This window comes from Leptodactylus fuscus, chromosome 2, assembly GCF_031893055.1.
Source record: "Leptodactylus fuscus isolate aLepFus1 chromosome 2, aLepFus1.hap2, whole genome shotgun sequence".
Classification (NCBI taxonomy): Eukaryota; Metazoa; Chordata; class Amphibia; order Anura; family Leptodactylidae; genus Leptodactylus; species Leptodactylus fuscus.
This window is the reverse complement of record NC_134266.1, coordinates 178,587,403-178,593,402: the sequence shown is the minus strand read 5'-3', so window position 1 is coordinate 178,593,402 and position 6,000 is coordinate 178,587,403.

Here is a 6,000-nt window from a genome sequence, read left to right as displayed (position 1 = left end):
TAAGATCGCTCCACACCAGTCTCCATTCAGGTCCGACCTTAGACTCCGCCTCCTCCAGCAGAGCCAGCGCTGATTGGCCGAATTCCGTACTCTGGCCAATCAGCACTGGCTAATGCATTGTATTGGCGTGATGAAGCAGTGCTGAATGTGTGTGCTTAGCACACACATTCAGCTCTACTTCATCGGGCTAATAGAATGCATTGGCCAATCAGCGCTGGCCAATGCATTCTATTAGCGTGAACTGAGTTTGCACAGGGGTTCTAGTGCACCCTCGGCTCTGCTACATCAGATTGCTACATCTGATGTAGCAGTGCCGAGTGTGCATCAGATGTGTAGTTGAGCAAAACTGACTCAGCACTGCTAAGTCTCTGCATTCGCATAGGAATGCATTGGCCAGCCTTCGGCCAATCAGCGCTGGCTCTGCCGGAGGAGGCGGAGTCTAAGGTCGGACCTGAATGGAGACTGGTGTGGAGCGATCTTAGACTCCGCCTCCTCCAGCAGAGCCAGCGCTGATTGGTCGAGTTCCGTACTCTGGCCAATCAGCGCTGGCCAATGCATTCTATTAGCCCGATGAAGTAGAGCTGAATGTGTGTGCTTAGCACACACATTCAGCTCTACTTCATCAGGCTAATAGAATACATTGGCCAATCAGCGCTGGCCAATGCATTCTATTAGCTTGATGAAGCAGAGTGTGCACAAGGGTTCAAGCGCACCCTCGGCTCTGATGTAGCAGAGCTGAGGGTGCACAAGGGTTCAAGTGCACCCTCGGCTCTCCTACATCAGAGCCGAGGGTGCGCTTGAACCCTTGTGCAGCCTCGGCTCTGCTACATCAGAGCCGAGGGTGCGCTTGAACCCTTGTGCACACTCTGCTTCATCAAGCTAATAGAATGCATTGGCCAGCACTGATTGGCCAGAGTACGGAATTCGGCCAATCAGCGCTGGCCAATGCATCCCTATGGGAAAAAGTTTATCTCACAAAAATCACAATTACACACCCGATAGAGCCCCAAAAAGTTATTTTTAATAACATTCCCCCCTAAATAAAGGTTATCCCTAGCTATCCCTGCCTGTACAGCTATCCCTGTCTCATAGTCACAAAGTTCACATTCTCATATGACCCGGATTTGAAATCCACTATTCGTCTAAAATGGAGGTCACCTGATTTCGGCAGCCAATGACTTTTTCCAATTTTTTTCAATGCCCCCAGTGTCGTAGTTCCTGTCCCACCTCCCCTGCGCTGTTATTGGTGCAAAAAAGGCGCCAGGGAAGGTGGGAGGGGAATCGAATTTTGGCGCACTTTACCACGTGGTGTTCGATTCGATTCGAACATGGCGAACACCCTGATATCCGATCGAACATGTGTTCGATAGAACACTGTTCGCTCATCTCTATTGAAGATGGCTTTCAAAGCTCAAGATAGGTATTTCAAGTATATTTTTATGGCTTTCGAATTTTGTAATGCCCCTATTCCTATTTCAAGAATTTGTCAATGGCACTTTTGTGTTGTTTTCCAACATCTCTTCTCATTGAGAAATGAATCTGCGAAGTTGTGTTTGTTCAATATAAACCCAACTTGGTATTAACACGGCAAAGTCTTTACTCACAAAACAATCCTGAAGTTAACTACCTGGAGATTTCCTGTAGGATTATTCATACCTTGGAGTAGGGTTTAAAGGTGAATCATGTGCAATCCCTTGAACTCCTCTGCCTATTTTAATCAACCATCATCTGTTGTCCACATTACACAAAATCAGCACAGGGCTTGTGGACAAAGAGCAATGGCATATTTTAACTGATATTTTTTTTGCAATGATTTTTTTCTTTATTCCACTTTAAAAAAAACATTAGTGGTTTTTGCCAAAAGAAAAAAAGCATAAAAAAAAAAAATCACTTTTTTCCGCCTCTTATTGATTTTAATGGATTTTTCAAGGCGGAAACTACCTGAAGATAGAGTAGAGGGTTACAATTAGAGATGATGGTTGGTGTGAACGTAGGGTCCCAACCTTAAGCTTGCAGGAATGACGGAACGTCACACTTAAGTTGCGCCAAAATGCTTGTTTTTTTTAATTAATCACTCGTGATGTCAGTAGAGACAGACTCTGTCTCTACTGACATCACAAGTGTTTAATAAAAAACCAAGCATTTTGGCACAACTTAAGTGTGACGTTCCGTCATTCCTACCTGAAGATAGGTCGTCGCTTTTTTTCCACACAGTATATACAAAATTCTTTTTGACAAATATTCGTGAGGTTTGGCCCTCCATATCATTTTGGTGTCGTCATTGTACTCTGGGGTTTCTTCAGACCCTAGATTATAATAAATGGAGGTCCGGTGAAGCTAAATAAAAATAACCTACAGTTATACTCACCTTGCCTCATCTCTCCTGGTTAAACTCACTCCTTCCAGCTCTGTCCAGCATCCTCTTTGGGCTTCTCTGGTCTGCGACTAATGTCACATGTCCTAGAGGTCACCGGTGGGGCCTGTACTTAGGCCTCAGTGGTCACATGGAGTGTGCTGGCATAATAACGTCAGCGCACCCTATGTGACAGCTGAGGCTGCATAAAAACAAATTGGAATATTTAGGGTGGGTTCACACCTGCGCGCGTCTCCACTTTTATGTTTCCATCTTCTGCCTGAAAAACTGGACAGGAGACAGAAACCGGCAGTCAGTTTTCAAACCCATTAATTTGAATGAGTTTGCAAAGGGAGCACCCGTGAGCGTCTTCTGCCTCTCCGCAGCGGCTAAACTTTTTTTTTTTTTTTTTTTTTTAACCGGACAGAAAGTTGGACATGCAGGACTTTGTGTCCAGTTAAAAAAAAAAAAAAAAAACGGCTTCACCGCGGAGACCAGAAGACGCTCACGGGTGGACACTGTTGGCGGGTTTCCGTTTCCTGTCCAGTTTCTTGGGCAGAAGATGGAAACCCACATAGCGGAGACTGGGCGCAGATGTGAACCCGCCTGTAACTGAATCTGAGATCAGTTTTGTGTGGACACTTCTGTATAAATCATTCATATGAGTAATAATTTCTCCACAGAGTCTTCTCTGAAGAATTTGGCCTGGATTTCAGTTTCTTATCAGTAGAGGTCAGTGAGCCTGAACTCCAACCCAGTACAGAGTCAATGTGTTATTCACATATCCTGTGAGTCCAACCTTTCTCCACATAGATTACAAATGCATCTATGCCCATTGACTCCCACTGTCCTCCTACACAGATAGGAGCCCTTATTGACCTGTGCATGGGACACATTACCTCCATCCTACACACAGCTGCTTTTAGACACTTCTCCTCAAGATCTGGTCTCTGGTGAATTTTGCTGAGGAAGGGGGGCTTGAAGGTGTGAATTAAGTCCCCTGGGATATGTATATTGTTCTTAAATACACCATGGTAGTCATAGTCTCTTATAGTCTTACATTTTAACTGATCTACCCCATTGCAAACCTATTAATGTTGGCTATGTCAATTTACCGTGAAAATTAGACAGTAATAAGTAAAATACAATATTTATTTAGTCAGATATAATAAAATAACAGCAGATGGTAAAGAACATGATTCAGACAACACAACACTAGACGAACATGTAAGGCAGGTGAAAATATAAATAAATATCATGCATATAATATCATGGAATGTATCTTTTTTGCAGACAAAATGTGCATAACAGGTACAAAAATTCATACACACTCCAAATCTACCAGTTAAATACTGGACAGGTGGGTGTAGAATGGGTAATCAGTAGATGAATATATAACTAACTCCAGAGACAAGCACATAGACATATATCTAACTCCTTCAAATAACAGGGAATTCAAATCCACAATAAGTAGAGCCAAATAGCAGGAAGTAAATACATGTACACACTATATCTCTATAAATGCCATGCCCATAATGGTGTGAAAGTATATATGCCTAATCAGAGAGAGCCAGCATAACAAACATAGATCCAAAATACTAAGGAGTTAAGTACCTGTAGCCATATCTGCAACACCTGCCCTAAAAGAGATGCACCACAAATGCGGGTACCCGGAGGGTCGCCTCAACGCGTTTCGCCAAACGGCTTCCTCAGGAGGCATAACCATACCCCATACAAGCAGGGTATATATAGAGAAGAGAGGCCGGTAGTGCGTCCAATCAGATGTATGAGCGCGCCGGAATGCGTGATGCCGTCGCACGAGCCGGGCCGCGCATGCGCACACGGTCGGCACAGTCAAAGACGTGCCGATCATGTGACACAGAGGCACGTGACCGGGTCAAACGAGAGCAGCGCACGCACGCCGCGCGGCTCTCTGAAAGGACTCAAAGGGAGATGGTAATAGATGTAACAGTGCAGTAGGAGCACAGCAGGAGTTAAGAACCCTATATATATATATATATATATATATATATATATATATATGTGCATCCAAATAGACACAGCAAGTTGTGACAACATAATATATATATATATATATATATATATATATATATATATATATATATATATATATGTATAGATCTAATATATTGTTAGAATCAGGCCAAAACAGACCAAAGAGACCCCCATTTGACATACAGAAATACAAAAAATTACATATATGTGTGGTAACAACAATACACAATTATGATATAAGAATTATATAAAAGTGACAATAAAGTGAAACGTGAAAAAGTGACCAGTGCCAATTTAATGAGTGAAAATTAGAGACAAATAAAAATAATATAAAAATAAGGTAAGTTTAATTACAATAAAAGTAAAAAAATGCAATATATAAATAACACAGCAAGTGAATAAATATATAAAATTACATATATATGTAGAAACGACAATACATAATTATGATATAGAGATTCTATAAAAAATTCTATAAAAAAGTGAATGAAATAAAAAGTGGAAAGTGACCAGTGCCAATTAATGAGTGAAAATTAAAAAAATATAAAATAAGGTAAGTATGATTACAATAAAAGTGAAAAAGTGCAATATATATGTATATACCACAGCAAATGAATAAATATATAGAATCATTACAAACAGACTTTGCAATATACATATTTCTGTAAATATCAGTTGGACAGATTTTCCATTGACTCCTGCCGAATTCTCCTCATATCGTCAGCCATTATAGCAAATCAAATACTCTATAGACCCCTAGACATAAGAATAAGAGAACAAAAGTAAGTAAACAACACAAAACAACATAAACCTGCTGTATAAAGCATTAGACAAAGTTAAAAACAACCGGAACCCTATTTAAAGAAAAGAACCAAAGTTAATGGCCTCATTTAAGCCACTAGGTGAAACCGTATCCAAAACAGTGATCCACCGTGTCTCATGCTGCAAAAGGGTTTTTTTGAGGTCTCCGCCCCTGGATCACTTTCCACTTTTTTCCACATCTTTGGCTGGTGTGGTGTTTGAGTGCTGCTTTTGTGGCCTATTGGTATTGATATGCGAGGAAAACGTTGGTGTGTTGGCTATGTCAATTTAACCTGCCTATGGAGGGCCACTTCTAGATTTTTTTCCAGAGCCAGTTTATGTTCCCAGTCTGTTTTTTCTTACCTGCATCTTTGGAGATTATACAAAATCTCACACACATACCATGGAGCATAAACTAACCTGCAGATTGTAAGTGCACAGCAGTCAATTTATATTGTGTATTTTCATAGGGAGTTTTGGCCATTTGCAATACATAGGGTAAAATCTGTTGAACATAACCTTAGCCTTTATTTTAAGGGTCCTCATTGGTACATCCACTCCATATTAATAACCCCTAGAAATAGGTGAAAAGTCATAACAGCAGAATTGTCTGATTCTATAAATAATAATTCCTGTATTAAAATGACTTTTGATTTATAATGCTCATACATTACCACATAAAAAGGTTACAAATTGATTCTCATGCTCAGAGTTTAAAGACGGTCATTTCCCTAACATAAGTCCATCTTAGACTAGTAGACATTTACATATGTCATTTCTTAAAGATGGAGGCCTTATTGTGTCTTCTGCTTCCTCCTCAGGGTCTGCAA